Genomic DNA, 22172 nt, shown 5'->3' with positions numbered 1-22172 from the left:
CAATTTTGGATATAAATGTTGATTTGTGATACCTCTCTTCCTGATATATCTGTGGCTGTCTAACCTGCTGGAGGCAGTAAAGGAACTAATACAATACTGGCAAAAATAAGGCTCCCAGTAAACGCACACACCTTTGTATTTTACCTCTCTATGTAGCCTTCTCTGTGTAGGCCCAGGTTCCAGGCTGAGAGATTGAAAGTCCCATGAGGTCAATGACTGTCTCATCTACTCCTTTGTATTCAGCTTCTGGATTAATTTGTTAATTGATAAGTTACATTCTCATGCAGGGAAATAGGAAACCTGGAATTGCAGACAGGACAAATTTGCACTTGCTCATGAAAAGCAATGTAACAACCCCTTTCCTGTTCCCTCACCCCCATCTAAACATAGGGACTCTAAAGGTGAGTATGTCAGTATGTTTTTGTGTACTGATGGGACAAAAATGTGGAAGTGTACATAATTGGAAAAGGGCAGCTTTCATCTCCTATGGAAAAAGCATCTCCATGTAGTCTGAGGGACTTTTATTTTTATTTTTTGGAGGAGAGGGAGGCTATACAGACAAAACTCTGGTATCTAGAAATCCATGCAGTTTTTAGGTTAGTAGAGGGTCCAGCTCGGGGTATGCCAGAGCAGAAATTCTCACTTCCTTGGGTTCTAAGGGTTCCGTGATGGTGATTTGGGGTACCTCTGCAAACTTACTCTGTACCGTGCATTGTTGCAGTCTTCTTTTTGTCTTTATGCAGGTGTGTTCTGACTCCAGGGAGCAATAGTGGGTCCAGTGTCTCCTTGAGATGAGCCCCCCACCGCCATGCTGTTTCCAAAGGGGGATTGTCTTGGCTTCAGAACTCATGAGGGTTCCTGAAGGAATGTCTTCTTTTTTTTTTGCTGACTCAAGAACCCAGGCTCTCCTGTAGGCAAGGCTTGATCTCCTCTTCCCCATTGCCTTGGCCTTGTTTTCAGAGGCAGAAGATGAGTCTGTGTGGACAGTGAGGAGGTTAGAGGTAAAGGTCCTGCCTCGCCTAGGACAACTTAGATTTGTGGAAGCATAAAGTAGTTCTAATGTTACTGGGTCAGGTTGTGCTTGGCCAGCTCTGACTCTTTTTTTCCGTTTAGTTGGGAAGGTGGAGGAGTAAGACTGGCTGTGGGCCAGGCATCGTTTTCCCTTTTCCTATGTTGAATGGAAATGGCCAGTTGTGTTAAGAAGTGGGTACTGAGTGGGAGGCAGTGGAGGATAGTGGGCTTTGGGATCTGACTGATCTGCTTTCAGTGTTAGCTCAGCCACTTACCAGTTTTACTGTAAAATGGAAATGATACTGTCAACATTGCCTATTGCTAGAAGGGTAGCTGCCACTATATCAATGATTATACCTGGGATAGGGAATTCTAGGCTGAGGAGTTGTAACAGGGAACTATAATTTCTTAAACTTTTATTGTTTGTCATTTGAAGTGTTCACTGGTATATCTAAATTAATTAAATTACATTTAAAAGCACTCCCTCATGGGATTATTATGAAAATCTAATAAAATGGGGTATTTAAAACACTAGACACAGTTTCTGACAGCCAAAAGATATTGAAATGGCAGTTTATTCGGGGAAGAGTGATATTAGTAGTCAAGCTTTGCTCTTGTAGTGGTAGATTTTGTGTCTGGTTTGTGTGGCCTTGGGTAAGTCTCTTTGTTAAGACCCAAGACCCAGCTTCTTTAAGTGAAAATGGGGGATAACAATATGGAAGAGACATGTAAAGCAGTTAGCCTGGTATCTGTCACATAGTAATTGCTCAGTAAATACGAATTGTTGTCAGCACTGACCAGGGCCACAGATGTAAATGGCACCACTAATCTGGACAAAGGGAATTGTTGAGGGTCACCTTGGTGGGGCTGAGTAAGGTAGAGAGGCCAATTTAGGACCTGGTCCTTTCTCCACTTCCCAAGACAGATGGATCCAGAATGACAAAAGGGAGGGGTTTGTTTCCCCTCTCCATCCTTCTAGCTTGGCAGGCAGTAGACTCCTTACCACTGCCCTTGCAAGTTCAGATGTCTCAACTCCTTTAGGTCTGGTCTCTGTTAAACTGCCCTGCTGCTGTGATCTACACTGACGTCTCAGCAGCTGAGTCTGCTCATCTCCCATTCTTTCATTCTGGAAGGTCTGCACAAGCACGCGCTCAGCTTCTCTAAGGCAAGGCATCTCTCCACACCACTTCGGTACTGCCCGTAACTTCCCCTTTGCTCTGTAACTATCTACCTATTTGTAGGATTGAATGGTTGAGTTGAAGCCAGACTTGGTGGGACATCAATTTTGATCTTTGCTGTGGGGTCCTCTTCTCTATATTCACACTTTGAGAGAAAAAACCGACTGATTTCTGACCAGTATTGTTTCCAGAGAGTGAAAGATTCTTGTCTCCAGGTTCAGTTGTGGGGCCAGAGCAGATTTTGCCCCTGGTTTCTCACCTTGGGTTTGTACAGTAGACTTCTCACCTTTGTCCTTGGGTTCTCTCTTAATCAGAATTTCCCGTATTAGTCTTGCTCCCTTCTTCACGGAGGCCATGAAATACTCACCAGTTGGTAAAAAAATGTAGGCAATGCAGTGTCAAAAGTTGAACCAGTCTAGGTTTGCCTTGTGGACTGGATGAGGAGTGTGCAGTTTTTCAAACTCTTATACTTGATAGTTTCTATATGTTTCAAATACACCCTTTTCCAAATTTGCAGTTAGTGGTGGCCAGCAAACATTTAGTTTTTGTTTCTTTAGACTATATGCTTGGTGTAGGTATTGGTTCACATTTTATAATTCCCCATCAGGATCTAAAGAATATGAGGGGCCTGCTGTTGAGGAACTCACTTTTGAATACGCAATACCAATCCAGTCACTGTACCTCTAGACAAGTCAGCAGTGACTCCCAGCCTGGTTTCTTTTTCTTATTAATGGCATCAAAATGCTTCCTGTTAGCTTGGCAAAAGTAAGATTCCCGGAGGACCTTACCAGCTTCATGGAAAGGATCCTCTTACTCTTAGGTAATCTCAAAATAAGACTCTTCAGTAGAGAAGCCACCACCCCCCCCGCCAGCCTCTTTATAAAAAACCCTCTAAAACACAAGTTGTTCATGCAGTTTATCATGTTTCTATAGTATTTATCTTATTTTTGAAGATACACTTGCTTAAATTCATTCTGGTTATATGGGTGGTTGACTAGACGTTTTGGAGGAGATACTTATAAAAGAACCAAGCTCTGGGTTTGTTTCAGGCCTAACCATGAATTCTCAGGAGCATCTTCAGGGTGCCAGGGAGAGAGGAATGGCACACTGCCTTGGAGCTGTCATCTAGGATGCCACCTTTTGGGAACCATATTGTAGGCAGTCCCTGGCCTATGTGAAGCTGTGCCTGGGTCTTATAAGAAATGAACCAGATGGTGTCTCTAGGAAAACTGACAGATGTTCTTGCTGTCAGAATTAAACATTTTTACTTGTAAATGTAGAATTATGGGAGTCTTTCTTTTGGGGTTTTAGTGCTACCTTTGCCTTTTCTTATCCCTTGCTTCTGGCCAGAAGTGACTCTCAAATCTGTGTCTTCCCATCCCCTTTGGTTACTTTCCTCACCAAATGGGTCATTTGTGGTAGGGGGGTATAAGGTGCCCGTCCTCTCTTTAGTGTAATTTGAAGGTTGCTGATGGGACCATGTGCCCAGAATGTACCTGCTACACAGGTAACATTGGTGACAAAAATATTCATCTCTCAAGTTATTCCTGTGGATTAAGACATTTGGATGTAACAGGTATGATAACCTAGAAAGAGAGACTGTATCAGGGTCACAGAGCCCAGAAGAGAAAAAGGAAAACTCCTGTAGGGAGTGGGACAAGGCAGAAGAATTGCATTCATGTGTTGTGTGCCAGGCACTGTGCTAGGTGCTGTACCGAGGTGGGCGTGTCGTCCCTGTACAGATCAGAAAACCAAGCTTAAAAAGTTAAGTGCTGTAGTTTACTGGACTGGAGCTAAAAACCAAGGTTGGAGTGATACCATAACTGTGTTTTTTTTCAGAGCAGGTAAAATATATGTGGACAAGGCAATTGGGGTAGAGAATGAGGTGATGAGGGAGACAGAAAACAAATGCCTGGGGAGAGGAAGGCAGGGCGGGGATGGGGCTGCAGTGGAGGTGCGCCGGGGGGTGGGATGTCCTGGGTGAAGGGTGTGCAGAGGATGGGTAACAAAAATAAATCGACTGGCAAAAAAGGTCGGGGTATCACTTGAAGTGGGGTATATATAGCATTGGTATGACGGCAGCTCTCCCCTGTAGGAAGCTCTGTGGGGTTTGTTTGTGGCCTGGAGGACCCGATAGTCTCTGTATTTAGGCAGGTGGCAGTTGGGCCCTGCAGGAAGCCTTTAAATCCCTGGTATTTATAGACTGGCCTGTACTCTATTGAAAGGCAGCTCCCATTTCAGTTGGCGAAGGCAGCATTATCTGCCTTTGAAACACTGCATTTATAGATCCTCTGTTGGCCCAGCCAGAGAGGCTGGGTTGCGGTTATATTATCACGACTCCCTGCTGCCTCAGAGGTTGTGGAGGGATAGTTTGCTCTGAGTTACCTCTGCCTGCACCCTGTCCTGCAGATGTTCAGGTCTGGGAAGGGTAGCCAGGAATTCCTGGGTCTTTTTGTTCAAGGTAGCCAGGAATTCCCTAGAACGATGAGTCTGATTTCTTTCCAATTCCTTGCCACAAGGCCGGGGTTGCTCTGCCCTACACACAGTCCAATTCAACCTTGATTTATGAACACATACTAGTATGTGTGGTGGGGGGTGGTATACAAAGATGACAAAGGCAGGCCTCTGACCCAGTGAGAGGGATACTAAGTAAACAGCTCCAATGGTCAGGCTAGTTCCTTTTTCTTGTAGCTAGAAGTGTTCGTAAACTCTCAATCTTGTCTAACTTAAATGGTTATTGTGAAGATTGATTGTAGTAATAATAATGAATTGAAGACTACTTTGAAAAAAGTAGAAAAAAGCTCTAGATTTATGCAAAACTTTCTTAATGTTACAAAGTAGACTCATAATAAAAGATAACACATATTGAGTGCTTTCTGTGTGCCAGACACTGTTGTAAGTGCTTTTTATGAATTAGCTTATTTAATCTTCACAGCAATTTTGAAGTACAATAGGTTGCTTACATTATACTCATTTTACAGTTGTGAAAAATGATGCCAAAAGAGGATAAGAAACATCTTTGTCCGATGCACAGCTAGTAAGTAGCAGAGCCAGGCAATCTGAACTCTTGTCTACACCGTATCTGTAAAGATGGCAAGGAAGTCAGAGAATAGAGGAAGGGATTCCACCTCAAGGAGAGGCAGCAGCCAGGACTTACCTTCAGAGACCAGAAAGGAACAGGGAAAGGTCAGGCTGGTGCCTGAGAGAGTGTTAGCATTTCTGCAGAACTTAATTAAATTACAGAAACTGTTTCCGAACCTGATGCCGTCTTTCTTGGGTGGTAATGCAATTGAAATAGATAATTGAAGCCAAGGAGGAAGGACAGCCTTGGTGAGCTCACGTATATGGACGTTGGACACTTACTGACTCTGACTAAAACAGAGGCAAAATTTTAAAGCAAGCACTTCTTTATTTAATTTACAAACCAGTGTAAAGATCCCAGGCAATGTGCTTTGTGTTGGGACTTCAAAGAACACACAATAAAAAACAAACAAAACAGAATAACTCTTCCCTCTCAGGCTGTTGCTGTTGAAGTTTCTATTAAGGATATCTTCATTTGATCATTAATATGCCGTGTATCCATCTTTGGCACTTATTTTTTTCAGAGAAATCAAGCTCATTTTTTGAAGCGCGTCCAGCCAGGTTATTTCCCATGGGGAAGATTGGCTGTGGAGAAGGCAACCTCTTTATCAGCTGCTTGTTGGGGGTGGAGAGCGAGCTCCAGGAGATAACGGCTCTGATTTCTGTTCCATTCCACTCCGTTCTGTCAGCAGCTTTTTCAGCCTGGGGTCCCTATGACCCAAAGTGATTATCTGTCTCATTAGCAGTTCAGGGGAGTTAGCCATCAGTGTTTGATGACCTATTCCCAAAGTTTTCAGTAGCTTTAGAAGTTTCTTAGAGTACCCCAAAGCAGTGTTTCTCAAAGCGTGCTTTAGAATCTCTGACCACCCTGTCTTGGGAATCAGTTCCCTTGTGGATGGGACTCTGCAATCCAGACACACTTCCTAGTGCTCTGGTTCTGATGTAGAGCTGGGAAGCCAAGGCCAAGCCCACCCCAAGAGGATGAAGAGCCATGGGAATAATCTTTAAAGCCTCCTTGTTTCCCTGTTATAACGTATGGGAATTTTTGTCTCCTGTTCTATGATATATCCAGAATAATATTAACATTTAAAATGAATTACATTGCCCTAGCTGCTGTGGCTTAGTTGGTTGGGTGTTGTCCTGCAAAGCAAAAGGTGACTGGTTCGATACCTGGTCAGGGCACATAACCGGGTTGCAAGTTCAGTCCCTGGTCAGGGCATGTGTGAGAAGCAACCAATTGATATCTCTCTTTCTTTCTCCCTTTCTTCCCCCTCTCTAAAAATAAATAAAATCTTTAAAAAATGTCTCTAAGTGCTTACCTAAATTTCAAATAAATAAATAAATGAAATGAATTACATTAACGTGGAATAAATTTGAACCTCTACAGAGATTGTGTGCTTTAGTGTCAAACTGCTTACTTTGTAATCTTGGCCTCATGAATTGCTATCTGTGTGACCTTGGGCAAATTTAGCCTCTCTGTCTTGCCTAAAATAGAGATAGTAATAGTACCTACCTTTGAAGGTTGTTGTGAGGATTAAATAGGATAGTAGAAGGAAGACGTTTAAATCCATGTACAGTGATTAAGCAGTCAATGACCAATTAACAATGATGTTCTTGCCACTATTATCCTGAGGTTTCGTGAGTGTAACCACCCCACTTGCCAAATCGAGTCCTGCAGCAGGACCAAACATCCCACTCCCCATAGACACAGCCAGACACAGGCTTATTAAAAAGCAAAAAACAAAAAAAACCTTTGCCATCCATAGGAAGCCTCAACAGAGCACTGGGAAAATGCTTTCTGATAACAGATTCTCAGTCACATTCTAGTTTTAGTTCTCTGAGGACCCTGTGTGAAGTGTATAGCATGACTATTCTTAGGTAGTCAGAATCTGTCTCAGGTTGGGGGGGAAGTATGAGTTTAGAAAATGTCAGGCACTCGAAGTTGTTTTAAGCAACTGTTTGTTTTTCACTCAATCTGCACTCTACTCTCTGCACCGCCCCCCAGCTATTCTTGTTTAATGGTTGGGAAAGAGGGCTCATCACACTTTTCCTTTCTAAAGGTACACATCTCAAATCGATTCCCTTCCAGAGATTACTGGGATTACCACTGTTTACCTGTTACTTTGCTACTTCAGTCTAGGATGGTGAGGGATGCCAGAGTGGCTCACAGGGTATTACGGGGAGGGGCCATGTTTCTGGGAGCCAGGCTGGCCCTCCCGTGGCTTATAACCTTGTACTAGGAAGCCCTACTTTGGGACAAGCACTCAGCAACACCTTTGCCCCCAAGTATCCTCTCCCCTTCAGCGCAGTTAGCGTGGAAGGCCAGCTACTGATTTCCAGAGATGCTGCGTCCTCAAACATTTCCCCTGGTCTATGTAGATTCTGCTTTCCTGGTTTTGTACTCACTTTTCTCATAGACAAATGGTGAGGGATCTTGGGCCTCTTTTCAGATATAGGAGTATATTGACTTTCAGGGTTGATACTTTTTGGTCTCATCCCTCCTCCCTTATTAAATGCAGCTGGGAAGGATCTTCGAGGAGGAAAACTCATTCTGTAAGGAAAACACCATCTCAAGGCTGCTGCTTTTTTTTTTTTTAAATCTATTTTGAGTTTATTCTTGTGTTACTTTTTAAATGTAGTGCTCCCTCCCTCTTTTCTCTCCTTCCCAGAATAAGAGCTGCCAATAAAACTTTAGGATTCTTGAGATGTATTTATCTCTGTTGTGATGGACAAAGGAATTGTCAACTCTTCTGTATTAATACCCTTTACCCCCTTGCAAATGGGAATTACAGGAAATCATAACTAGAACAGAAAACCTTGGGCAGATGGGAAAGATGGAATGTGTAACCCCCGTTCCCAGAAACAGGCAGAATGGCCACGCTGCATGACCCTAGCCTTCGGTGGTCAGGGAGCTAGAGCATGGCTCCAAGATAATGTCACCATCTGGGAATTGAAACCTGAGTCCACCTGTTCTCTGACTTTTATGTCATCATCACTGTGCCCCTCCTTTCCAGTCATTAACCAGCCCCTGCCAGTTCTTTCTTCTGTAGGTTTCTGTCACCACCAGCTCCCTGGTCAGACCTCATCAGCCTGTCTGGCCTCTGAGGCTGCTTTAGTCTCGCTTGCCAGGTTCATCTCCTGTGAACATTGTTCTTGTCTCAAGTGAGATGAGGTCAGAGAATGAAGAAGCCCTGTCTGTGTGGGAGGTAGTATCGCCAGCCCTTCCCATGGGGGCGGGCTCCTTGAGGGCGAGGACCATGTATTCTGGGGCCTCTCACATAGTAGGTCTTTAGTAAATGATTATTGAATTGGATTAGGTTGAGTTTACTGCTCAAGAATTTTCATTGGCTCCCTACTACTTACTGAATCGAGGCTGAATTTCTCTGCCTGTTTTTTTCATGACTGTACAAACTGGACTTGCTAAAAGAATTCAGTTGAGTGCTTAATACTTTGTGATAGATACTAGGGGAACTATAAGAATTGTAACATGCCCTGAAGGATCTCAAATGGATTTTTTTTCCTGTTCTTCTCTTATTCTTGCCCTATTACCCCTATCTTTCCCCATATGTCCCCCAAATCCCCCAATTTATCATTTTGACTTCAGTCTCCAGCCCCAGAAATTTTCTCTTTTCTCCATATATATTCAGCCCTTAAGACTTTCAGGTCAGGTCTCCCTTTGTTATTTTTTAGGGCCCTCTTTGATTGTCTTGGTTCTGAGTTTTCTTTTTCTTTTCCTGCCTTCATTATTTTGTCACAAGTAGCTGCTTGTTCTTTCTTATTTTCTAATTATTCATACCTCACGATTTAGCATTTTACTGCATCCACCTGGAATGCTGAAATAGATCCTCCTGCCTTATTGTGTGCCTTGATTGTTTGCTGTCTGGATATGCGGCTTCCCCAATTCCATTCAAAATTCTTGGTGAGCTGGGGCCTGGGTCTTCTGTGCATTTTGCAAGCTATCTATAGAGACTGTCAGGAAATGATGATGTATAGGGTAGACAAAGGAACCATTGGAGATGAAAGGTGATCTGACAAGTGCTTAGGGGTGTGGTTCCTAGCAGGATTTGGATGGCCTAAAGCAGAGCACAGGCTGCAGGCAGTAAGACCATGTGTAGGAATTTTAGGGCTCTAGAAACCAAGACCTGAGAGAAAATGGAAAGGACAGATAGGGTCAGGCTTGTCTCCCAAGAGTTCATTCTGAGATTCTCTTGAAGCCCTGGTGGAAAATGTGTGCATCCCAGAAGTAAACCAGGGTTCTTGGGGAATTGTGGGGAGGCCACATGCCTGTGTGGTAGGTAAATCTGCCCAAAAGGTGGGCATGAAAGGTCCCTGGCTATGGGGAAGCTTACAGCTTAAGGGAACAACAGTTAAGGGGTAACAGCGAGCAGACCTGTCAGACTGAGAATTTGATTTATTTGTAATAATGGCATTTGTATAGATTCATCTGGGAAGTTGGAGGATTTGAATGAATTCTATAAATAGAAACATTTTCTTTGCCACTGATGAGGCTTATAGGCTTATATTGCATTTTATTTTGAATGATAGAATCTTGCATGAAATTAAAAGCAGTGTCTCCCTTTTCTGACTTGGCAGATGTTTAAGCATTGTACCCACTCCCCACTCCCCCCACCCCCCACCTCAAACTTCTTTTAATTTTTCAGACTCACCTAGCATTGTGAAATAAGTTAGTAACATCTGTGGGCTGGGACCAGTTTCAGTGAACTAAATTCTTTGTAATCCAGTTTAAATCTGTGGGGCACATCTAAACTTACTGGAATTCTAGGTAGGAAGTATGGTTGTAAAGACAAAGCCATTTAATTGTAGCTTGTATCAAACTAAAACCAGCTTGAATTTTCTCTTCACAAACTTTCTCTGAAACACCTCTTTAACTCTTTCATTTTTGGCAAATACGTATTGAGATGGCAGCCTCCTTACTGTTGTGATGGAGGGGTATAATAAACCAGAGGGTGATTTCCTAGAATCCCTGAGCCTTTGAAAAATGCTGTTCCTTTTGGAAAAGAATAAGTGCAAAAGCCAGACTGCCTGTATCAGATTTACACCCTCTTCCCATTCTCTTCTCAACTAGTAAACTATGGCCTCAGCCTGTCTGCCTAAAAACATGATGGATTATATTTGTTTAAATGTCTGTAGCAGTTTGGTAATGAAGTTTAGCCCTTTAATAATGATGGTGATAATGTTGACATAAGAAAATGTCCACATATGTAGAGAATTTTTATGAGTTTATTCGAGTCAAACTGATGACGTATGCCGGGAAGCAAAATCTCAATGGATTGAGAAAATAATCCTGAGAATGGCAGTTTTGCAGCCTACTTTATACACTAGTATCAAAGGAGGAGGTGTAAGGAGGGTTGCATGAAATTCATGGGTGGTCAGGTAAGGAGTGGGGAGAAAGGATGGGCGGGAGGACTCTCGAGGATTGCATAAAAGGTAAAATGGAGAAACACATAGTTTTACACTGGTGTGGCCAGGAGAGTTAATAATTAACATTTATAGCACATAGAGATGGTGTGCGGGGAACAAGATAAACAGTGAGGGATTCTGTGGTCTTGTGCACTGGTGTCAGCAGTTGTGCTTTCCAGGGGTAGGAAATGAAAATTACTCTGATATTTTAAAGGTGTGTTATCCTAGATGCATAAGAATAATGAACTGAGCTCACTTACGGTAAAGATTGGCCTTTGCAAAGCCTGGTAAGTGACTACCTGCTATGACCTGCCCAAAGTTAGGAATTTGTGTGGTTACTTTACATCTCTGAATGGATGATGAATTGATGATGATGATGTTTGTTAAGCTGCCTCGGGACCCTGCTTATTAGCCTGTCAGGTTTCTTGCATAGCTCCCTTTTCATTCGCAGTAATAGTAGACACTCAGTAGCAGGTACACTTAGTCGTGAACTGTGAACTAGTTCTTTCTAAGTCTCCCAGGGAGAAGCTTACTATAAATGTGAAGGTCTTAGTGTTGAGTAGAGGAGGAAGCAGCAATGGAATATAATCATCTGCCCCAAGATTACACTTTAGAGAAGTACTTTGAACGAAGCTATGTTTTTTTATTTGTAATGGGTGTGTTACTTCTTTTGAGAAGGCTTTTTACAATAGTATGATGGTTCCCCTGGAACTCATAGAAGGATTCGTTTTTGATCCTCTCCTGTATTTACAGCTGGCTTTTCCCCTAGGGAAGCATTCATCTGTTTGAAAAAGCAGAGAGAGAACACAAGAAGTTTTCTCAAACAGTGAAGTCTGGAAATCAGAACTGCATTTGCCTTTCAGGAGGGCAAGTTCTAAAGAGCCGTTGTTTGGGTGAGTGACACCCTCCCACCCCCACACACACTTGCATACCCTCCACCCAGAGGTTCCTTAATGGCAGATGTGAAGGAGTTTAGGACAGAGGGTGCCCATTATGGCTCCTTTGTTGTACCAGATGTAACATCACTTTTCAGTCCATTTTTCTGGCAGATCACTTTCTTGCCCTGAGTATTCACAGGCTGGTGTTGGCCCTGAAGGCCAGGGTCAGCCTGTGGTGATTGCACTTGAGTGTGGGGTCAGAGGCAGCATCTGAGAACATTTTGGGGTAGGAAGTATTTCTGATCGTTAGGACGTTTTCATCATACCAATGCTTCAAGGCCTTGGAGGTTCACCAGGCATTCAGATGAGGTTAGTAAAAGGGCTTAACCCTAATGCTCCTTACCCTCTTTCTGCACCCTTTTAACCAGCTAGCTGGTTATTGATAGGCATTTTTGTTTTGTTATGAGTAAGGGAGGAATTCTGCTTTGCAGTTGAGTAACTGTGCCTTCTCTTCAGATTTCTTTAGAGTTTACCCCGGAAAAGCTGATAAGCACTTTCTTCCATTCTGCACACACTGATCTAGAGTGGATGGCAGGCTAGAGTCTGGGGGACCTTCAGTAGCACATTGAAGGAGGATATGGAGGTGGCAGTAAGGGCAGCTGTGTCCTGTAGCTCCAGTGGCTTGGCCCCCTGGCTAATGGCCCATCCCCTGAGGCTGGGCCAGCGGGGAGGCCTGCAGCTTCCTTGAAATGAGTGTTTCCCCCAGCGAGGTTAGTGTGACCAGCCAGAGAAGGGGCGGGTGGTTCCTAGGGGAGAGGGTGGAGGACTCTTAATTTAAGCCTGCCTGGTTTGGCAGTAATTCAGACTCACCTATTTCTGTGTTGGCTGATAGTTCCCTTTAGCTCTCAGAATAACTCTTCTTCATTTCCAAGGGGGAGCCCATTTTTGCTAAAACACACCCTCTCCCAGAGCTACAACTTACCTTGAATATTACTGTATATGTCTTTTGCCTCCTTTTCAGAAAAGGCAGGTAGCCATTCCTGATTTTTCATAAGTTGCTCCTGCCTCGTTCCTGGAGACTAATGCTGCTGGGCTTCCTCATTTAGCAGGGGTCTGGACATGAGCCATTCCTTGGGTGCTCAGAATGGATGGAGCACAGTGGAGAACAGTGCTGGGGCTGGCACTCCATCTGAGAGGGCTCAGTGGTCAGTTTCTGATTGGGCGATATTTGTGTGAGCTTTGATTCTAAAGAGTTAGGAGAACTGAGTTCTGGTTCAGTCCCTAACAAACGCTGTGTCCCTGGGCAGGTCATGGGTCCATCTTTAGGCCTCAGATCTCTTAAAATGGAAAAATTGGGCTCTACAAGACAAACCTATGAGTCTGTCCCTGGTCAGGGCGATCAGAGGCATCAAAGGATGGGACAGAAGTTGCAGTTCCCAGTTCTCTGTTGCCTCCAGGATGTTGCATGTGCTCTTCCCTTTCCTTGGAATATTTCTCGTCCCCTCTTTACCCACCTCTTTCTGCTCTGCCTGGCTAACACCTTCCTAAAGTCAGTGTAAGCTTAGACTGCTGCCTGTATAGGTAGGAGTGTTCCTCCTTTGTGTTGCCATATTGTTCTACGCTCAGTACTTCTCCCCTGTATTACTGTCTGTTTTCCTTGTTTTTCTTGACCCTATCATGAACTTCAGAGGTCAGAGACTGTCTGCTGTCACCACTGGATCTTTAGTTGGATGGTGCAATTTCTTGAATGTGGCGAATGCTGAATGATTAAATGACCCTTCCCAGGCCAACACACCCCAGTCCAGTCTGGGAGCTGTTCTGGGTCTTCCCCTATCCCCAGCTCACCAAGGGCCTTTTTCCAATGAGCTGTTTGTTTGTGGGTGCTGGAAAACCTCAGGTAATGCTGAGAATTATTTTGGAGGTTCTTCTCATTGTGGCAAAGCATTGGGTGATGTTGCCACTTGCCCTGGGTACTCTTTCAAGGTATAGCTTTCATCTGGGATGGGCCCCAGACTTTGCCCTGTGTCTCTCCATCTCCAGACCTGGGAGGGGTGTGGGCAGACAGGTCTCTGCAGATTGCTGTCTTGGCCAGTTGCCTAGAGCTGGACCTTGCGACCTGTTGCTTGTGACCGCGATGGGGTGAGAGGTGAGCAGCAACCTAATCTCCTTCACTGCTCTAACAACTGGGCACAGACTAGTGTCCCTTATCCCCACATTCTGTCTTCTGTTCCAGGGCTCTGTTACGCTACTCTTCATCTCGGTCTTGCTTTTGTTCCAGCTGCTGCCCCCCACCTCTCTGCTAGGAGAATTCTTGCTGGATTTTTGTTTACTTCTGTGTGTGTGCTTTGCCCTTTAGCCCGTGTCCCCAAGAATCTTTATGTAATGTAAGACAGCAGCAGCAGCAAACAAATCAAAACAACTTTAGAAATGATACTTTGGACTCTTCTTGGTCTCTCATCGGATGCAAATGATGAATCTCTTTCCATCAAAGTTTGTACCTTTGGGTTCACCACCCATTTTTCCAACCTTCCTCCTGTGGAATCTGAATGGCAGGAGTGGGCCGAATTACTTAAAAGAAACGCTCTAATTTTTCTTGTACTTCAGGCTTTGCCTCTTTCTGGCCATGTGTGGACATAGGAAAGAGGCAAGGAGAAAGTTACCTATCCCCATTACTCTTAGTGTCCCCGGGTTTGCAGGTTCTGCACTGGTGTGGGGTGCAGCACATGGGCGGGGTGTACAACTGCAAGGAGGTGGGTTCAGGGGAGAATGTGGACAGAATCTTAAGATCCTCTTTACCAAGTGAAGAGGTGACAAAGCAGGGAATAGAAGGACAGCAAACTCTAAACCAGGACTTCTCAAACTTTAATTAAGCATATGAATACCTGGGCAATCTTATTAAAATGCATATTCTGATTCAGTGGATGGGGATGAAGGGTGAGATTCAGCATTTCTAATAAGCTCCAAGATGATGTGAGCGCTGCTCTTCCATAGCCTGTCCCCGTAAGTTAAATAGCAAGGCCCCAGCTTTCCTCCTCCCCTGAACACCCATGAAAATGATTGCCCTGGGTTAGGGAGGGTGGAGGCTGGTTAGGGCTTTCATATTTTAAACCTGAGAGTCTGGGCTGGGCTTTCAGCTAGTGTTTGCAGAGCTCTTTCCTGGGTCCCTTGTGCCTGATCCTGGCTACTTTGGAGCTCCCCTTTGGCCTAATTTGGTTTCCACAATATAAGAACCTCTGCCCTTAAGAGGGTGGATGTGCATATAACAAGACTGAATTCTTCCACATTCTCTTTGGCTCATTGTAAATAGATAAGGTCAAATGAAGTACTTCAAGTAGAATTTTAGAGCTGGAAGAACTCTTAAATCATTTTTTCTAACCCCTTTATTTTACTGAGGAGGAAATGGGCCCAGAAAAGTTTTGTGACATGTCCAGAATCAAATAGTTAGTAGCAGAGCTGGGATTAAAAGCCAGATGTCTGAACTCCTGATCTTCTCCCTCAGAGTTTGGGACAACTGGACAATCAGAATTTTGTTTTGAGTCCTGACCGGTGTGGCGCGATTGGTTGGGTGTCATCCTGGAAAGCGAAAGGTCACTGGTTCAATTCCCAGTCCCGGTAGGGGCGCTTAGGAGGGGTAACCAATTGCTGTTTCTCTCTCACATCGGTGTTTCTCTCCCTTTCTTTCTCCCTCCCCTCTCTGCTCTTTAAAAATAAATAAGTGAAATCTTTTTAAAAAAATGTTGTTTTGACAGCTGGAGGTAGGACAAGAAGCTTTCCAGTGATGTGATGGAATTTGTACTACATATATCTACTGGCATCTACTGCTGCAGCTCAGCATTCCCTTAGGCCAAGGTTCTCAGCAACAGCACTGTTGACATTTTGGGCCAAATAACTCTTTCTTATGGGGGGCTGTCCTGTGTATTGTAGGATGTTTAGCAGCATCCCTTGCCTCTACCCACTAGATGTCAGAAGGCCCCCGCCAAAAAAAGTTATGACATTCAAAAATACCTCAAGATGTTGCCAGATATCTTGGAAAGGGGTGTAAAATTGTTCCTAGTTGAGAACCACTAGTTAGGCAACAAGGTATTTGGGGAAGGAGGGTCCCTCTTGGGCACTTACTCTGGGGTTTTTTGAGTGTGTGTTGGTCTTAGGGTTACAAAGAAAGCATAAAACAGATGGGGCTCCAGTCTTCCTGGGATCTTACAGTTTAGTGATGAGACCAGACCAAGCAGTGCGTAGAACAGATACATTGCCATCTTCCTGGTCTGGCCAAGGTGTAGCGCGCCAAGCTGGCCTCTGACGAATGGTGTGCTAGCCCAAGGTATTTAGTGAGGAGGAGACTTTGCTGCCCTGGACTGGATTGTATAGCTAAGAACTGAGCAACTCTCATTCACATTTTCAGTTATTCTTACCTACTTGTCAAGGAGTATGTGTTCATTCTGAAAACATTTTATCTGAATTTGTAAAGGTCAGTCAGACACATTAACCAATAGATGTATACACTTGAAGAGAAGGAGGCCTACTTAAATCTGAAGCTGGAAAGGCTAACTCATTCCTTAATGAGATTTACTTTTTATTTCTAACTTGATTTTCTTCTGCTTTGGGATCAATCCTCCAACAGATCTTTTTGTCTCTTTTCCAGTGTGTTAAGCAATATTGCCGTAGGACTATTTCAGAGCTACAGTCTGTAATGCTCTGAATACATAGGTATACATAGGTATAAAACATGGGTAAATACCCCTTTTGTGAGCCTAAGAAAGGGTCTTTATCCCTTTTTTACTCCTCATAGGCTATTGTACTTACATATGTTTTTAAGGCCACTGAGACTGCCCCTCTGCCCCCACAGACTTTCCTGAAAAAACATTGTTCCAGAACACAAAAAGGATTAGTGATGGGAACTTCATAGTTATTGTCAACTTTGCCTTCACAGTATCAGATTAATTTTTTTTTCCAATACTTTAAACATGATACCCTGTTGCTTCCTGGGTTGCATTGTTTTTGATAATAAACTTGCTATAATTTTTTATTCCTCCGAATACAGTGTCTCTCTCCTTATTCGAATCCCCAATGGCTGCTTTTTAAGATTTTCTTTTATTATTAGTTTTTAGCATTTTGATTATTATGTGCCTGTGTTTTCTTCTTGTGCTTTTTTCTTTTCTTGGAGTTTGATGAGCTTGGATCTGTGGATTTATAGTTGTTTTAATCAAATTGGGAAAATTTTCAGCCATTATTTCTTACAATATTTTTTGTGCCTACTCATTTGTTCCCCCCTACCCCCATCCATTATACATATGTTAGGCAGCTTGGTATTGTCCCGCTGCTGACTGATGTTCTGTGTTTATCATTTTAGGAAGTTTCTATTGTTTTCAAGTTTTATTTTTTTCTTCTGCAATGTCTAGTCTGTTAGTCCCATCTTGTCTATTTTTTTCATTTTATAGTATTTGTATCTTTCCTTCCAGAAGTTCAGTTTGGGTCTTCTTTATGTCTTCCATTTTTTTCCTCATCATTTGCTTTCCTCTTCTTTCTTGAGCACATTAAGTATGTTTATAATAGAGATTTAACATCCTTGTTCACTAATTCTATCATTTTTGTCATTTTTAGGTCTGTTTCTATTGTTTGAGTATTATTCTAAAATGGTCATTATTTCTTTTTTTGTCCCCTTTGCCTGCCGTGTTAATTTTTTATTTGAAGCTAGATACAGTGAGTATTATGTTGCTGAGTGCTGGAACTTTTTGTATTCCTCTAAATAAATTTTGGACTTTGTTCTTAGAAGCAATTCCAATTATTTGGAATTGGTTTTATCCTTTCAAGGCTTGCTCTCCAGTTTTGTTAGGACAGGTCCAGAACCACCTTTAGTCTAAGGCTAGGATGGTTCCACTACTGAGGCTAACCCCTTCTGGAAATTCCGTCGATGTCCTGTTAGGGATTTTTTCCACATTGGCTGGTGGGAACATGAACTATTTCTGGCTCTCTGTCAGTCCTGGGGTTATGCCACCTACTTCTTCCAACTGGTTCTTTCTCCACCTTGCTAGTTTCCTTACACATGCACAGATCAGTTCTCAGCTAAAGACTCAAGAGGATCCATTGCAAATCTGGAGTTTTTTCTCTTTGCAACTCCCTCCTTTAATTACTTAGCCTGCAAATTCTAGCCATTTTGGCTGCCCTAAGTTCCCAGCTCTCCCTTCAAATCAGTGAGATTGTTGGATTCTTTCAGGTTTCTTCTCCCTATTCTGTGGCCTGGAAACTCCTTAAAGAGTTAGCTGGGACTCTGGGAGGGCTCACTACACTTCTTTTTACTTTTCTTGGGACGCTGCCCTGTGCTACCTATGGTTGAATGTCTGAAAACCATCATTTTATATACTATATCCAGCTTCTAGTTGTTTAAGGAAAAAGAGTAAATCTACTCCCTGTTACTCCATTGTGACCAGAAGTAGAAGTTCCTTAGGCCAATTTTTAATCTTAGATGTCTTTTTCCTCCTCTGTTCTCTTGTTGAAAATGGGCCCATTAAGACAGATTTTATTGAGAATTCAGCCAGGTTCAGGACATACCAATTTGCCAAACATTTATTGAACACCTACTGTGTCCAAAAAAACAATGTGGTTTAATATCACACATGTGGTATGTAACTTTGCCTGTATTCTGATGCTGTGCTTTTAGCAGAAGGCTGTTATCCTGGCATGAACGTGCGCATACACACACTTTAAGCCTCCTTCCTGTATCCCCTGACCTTGGTCCATTTAACCTGGGCAACTAATTGAACTAACAGTCACAACTGATGAGCAAATAGCAGATGCTCAGCTGCTTTTGCATGAATTAGGCCCAAATAGCCCTGTGGGGAAAGGAAGGAGAATTACCACTCTATGTGCAGTGACTCTTCCATCTTACCTAGTCTTACTCTATGCCAGATACTATATTAAACTCTTTATATGTGCGAATCATGGACACTTCATCATTCTATAAAGTAGGTATTGATACTCCGGTTTTGTATGTGACAAAATGGAGGCTCACAGCAGTGGCCGTACACCTGAGAGCTGTAGGAAGCAAGGAGCAGAAGCCTAATTGAACTCCCTTTCGTGTGACTCTTAAATCCACACTGATTGGTGCTTTCATTAACTGTTTCATTTCCCTCTTCTGGATTCAGCTTGTCTTCCTGTCTGGTCTTTGGCACTTTGGCTATATGTCATCCATGTGTTTCTACCTCATATTGTAGTTATTTGTGTATGTGTCTTATCTCTCCAAGTTGACTAGACTCTTTTTTAAAAAAGATTTTATTTACTTATTTGTAGGGAGAGGGGAAGAGAAGGAGAAATAGAGGGAGAGAAACATAGATTGGCCGCCCCTTGCATGTCCCCAACTAGGTGTGACCTGGCCTGCAACCCAGGGATGTGCTTAGACTGGGAATTGAACTGATGACCTTTTAGTTTTCAGGCCAATGCCCAACCAACTGAGCCACACTGGTCAGGGCTGACTGTAAACTCTTTAAGGGCATGTGTTTTCCCCCATCTTTGTACCTTTCATAGAATCTAATATGTGTAGGTGCCCAATATGTATGTTGAATGAAGTCAGTAAGTTCCTTAAGAAAGATACATATTAGGAATGAGTCCAGATACCTTGTCTGAAGGGAAATATCAGATTCTCTCATTAATTTATGATGTTTCTTTCTCATTTGCTGTGTTTATCATAATCCCTCTTAACATCTTCCAGGACGTTACCTGGACTTTATAGAGTTTTTTATTTGATATCTATCTCTTCCTGACCTTTGACTAATTTGAGATTACTTTTGGAGTCTCTATGTGGAGATTTAAGGGTATATCCCTTGTGAATTAACCAAATTCCTTTCTTCTAAGGTCCTGATGCCTCACATGGAAAGAGCTAGCAATAAAATTGAAGCTAGAACTGGAGTATATAGGCTTTGGTGGAGGGACTCTGTACAATTAGAGGGTTGTGTAAAGAAGGGCATACGTAGGGGGCTGGGGTGTGCAACTAATCAAAGAGGAAGGAATAGTGAGCAAGTTCCTGTTTCTCATTTTTGTTTGGGGCCTCACAGTGCAATCTGGACAGTTTAAAGGAAGTTTGGGTAATTTATGAGGAAGAAGACAGGAAGAGTCATGGTTTGGTTATAAATTAGGAGGCTTCTTGGAATTTACACAAGATGGAGAACATTTGGAGCCAACAGACAGTATCTTGTTTGGCTTAAGTGCATACTTCATTGGGGCTGTTAATGTTCAGTAGATGGAGATGATGAACATGTTCTTAGACTCCTAAACCTGAATCAACCTCAGGAAAAAATACTCAGGTAACATTTGAATAGAAAGGAGGGAAATGGCAGAAACTAGGACCATATTTATGGAGAATCTTAAGGCCTGAGAGTCACTAGGAAAGGTCAGTTCTCTGGCCCTGCCTGTTGGTTGACTGTTTCTTCTCACTCATGAAGTCTACAGAAGAGATAGCAGTTTCCGAGGAGGGGTGGCAGGGTGGAGAGGCATTTTTGCTGTCAAACACTAAGGGACCAAGGAACTCTTTAATATTCCCCCCTCAGCTTCTCCCTACCTTAGGCCAACCATAGCCTGTGGGGGTGTCATTTTAGATGGGCTCTCCCTGGGGTGACTGAGCTATCTAGATAGTTCAGAAAGCCGTTACTGAAATCCATGGGCTAACTGAGAAGGTACAACTCACAAGATACAAATTCCTTCTAGCCCAGCATCTAGTCTGTCTTCTACCTTCTTTTCCAACTCCCCTCCCACCACCCAATAGCTTTGCCCTTAGTTCTATCTACTTTCTCACTTTGAATTCATGGTAAAATCAATATGATCTGCCCTTAGCACTCTAATGAAACTGTTCTTGATGAGGTCACTATTGATGGTGGCTGAATCCAATTGGCATTTTTAGTCTTCCATCTCACTGGACCATTGCTGCATCTGCCAACTACCCCTTACATTCTCCTTGAATCTCTGTGTCTTTCCCTTGACATCTGTGATGCACCTTATTTCTCTGTACCTGATATGCCTCTTTAAAAAATTAGTGTTCTCTCCAGGATTCTGTCCTTGACTCTCTTCTCTTCTCGCTCAACTCTCTTGCCTCAGTGAGTTCTTCTATTTTGCATGGTTTCAACCATCACTTACTCTAGGGCTATATCCCAAGTTCAGAGTGCTCTGCAGAGTTTCATACTCATTTCTGATTTGCCTGCTAGACTCTTCTACCTGGATATCCTTCAAGTACTTATAATTTAACATATCCAAGAATAACTTGAACTAAATTCATTCATTCGTTCTTCAGCAAAATCTACTCGTCCTCTTGTGCCCTTTTTCTCCTGCTGTAGCTTTTACCATTTATCCAGTCACTTAAGCCAGAAACCTAGGGGTCACTCTGTTGTTCTCACATATGCTATCCTATTAATTTTTGGAATCTTCTGTGTTTGGCACGTCATGGACACTGAATGAATTAATGAATGAATGAATAAAAGAAAACATAATTTCATCTGAATTTAATTACAGTTTAGCAGTTTGTTTTTGATAAAGCTGAATACTTCTGGTTACAGGCTAACTTTTGGGAAGAGTGTTTGATTTTTGGCTATATTCATATTATGTTAAGTAAAGGGCTTTTGTTGTTGTTGTTGTTTAAAACAGGAATACTCTGTGGAAGGATTAATCACTATTAGAAATGGGTGGATTGGCCACCGTGCTGTCCTCTGGGGCTGCCCCAAGGACCTGGTGACAGGTAAAGATGAGGTCGGTTAAGTCAGATGGTGCTGGCCCAGGAGGACATTGTCCTTGGCGATCGTGGGAGTAAGAGGCGGCATATTGTGGGTGAACTGGCCACATGCTCTGTGTTTAGTGCAAGGGATAGGCTAAGACTTTTCCACTCTGGAGGGAAATTTATCCCTTTACTTACTGATAAATTTCCTAATTGTATTCTGCTTTTTTCACGAACACTGAGGATGTGTTTGTAGCTGTCATGCTTTGCCAGGTTCATTCCCCTTCCTTTCCATCCAGACCCCTAAAGAAGAGTAAGAAAAGAAACAGAGAAAGTGACTTACAGAATTACAGGATTTTGGAGTCAGAGAAGTTCTTCAAGTAACAGTCATCTAGCTCAGCCCTTAAATTTTCAGATGATGATGATGATGATGATGATTGATGGTGATACCTAGAATACCTACAGTCATTTTTGACAACTCATTAGGTGCCAGGTACTATGCCAAGTGCTTTACATGCATTTCCCATATAATACTTACACTAGCCCTGTGAGCTATCTATTATTAGTGTTATTTTAGAACTCCAGAAAGATTGGATAACTGCATTGGCGTTAAGAGTATGCTGAAGCAGCTATTGTGCAGAGAGATGAAACATCTTGCTTGCTCAAGGTCACATTTTCCAGTTAGAGGAAGATATGCATAGAATCCAAATCTCCTGACCTTGAACTCAGTGAGCATGTGTTTTGTTTTGACATGAGAATTTATTCTTTCTGGTCATTTTTGTCTCACTTCTTACTCAACCTTTTTAATTTCAGTGAAATTGAATGAAATAGAGGAAAGGGTGGTTTAGAGTTGGGGTTTTGGTGAGGTTTTAAAGTTTATTTTTAAATAGGCAGCCTTCCCAGACTGACTGG

The 22172-nt window shown here is 42.8% G+C and overlaps 1 protein-coding gene across 3 annotated transcripts in view; it reads left to right on the top strand.

Moving 5' to 3' along the window:
* Window positions 1–22172, top strand: part of SUSD6 (sushi domain containing 6) — a 90888-nt gene that overhangs the window by 10098 nt on the left and 58618 nt on the right. The window contains exon 1 of one of the 3 annotated variants that reach the window (XM_054567367.1): window positions 10682–11584. The exons of the other annotated variants lie outside the window; for them this stretch is intronic. The gene's annotated coding sequence lies outside the window, so the exon portion shown is untranslated. Of the gene's footprint in view, window positions 1–10681; window positions 11585–22172 lie in introns of those variants that run through there. 3 annotated transcript variants of the gene reach the window in all.

The sequence above is a fragment of the Pteronotus mesoamericanus genome, unplaced genomic scaffold (assembly GCF_021234165.1).
Source record: "Pteronotus mesoamericanus isolate MK-2021 breed Mesoamerican mustached bat unplaced genomic scaffold, CSHL_Meso_final contig_182, whole genome shotgun sequence".
NCBI lineage: Eukaryota > Metazoa > Chordata > Mammalia > Chiroptera > Mormoopidae > Pteronotus > Pteronotus mesoamericanus.
This window is presented reverse-complemented; position numbering and strand designations above follow the sequence as displayed.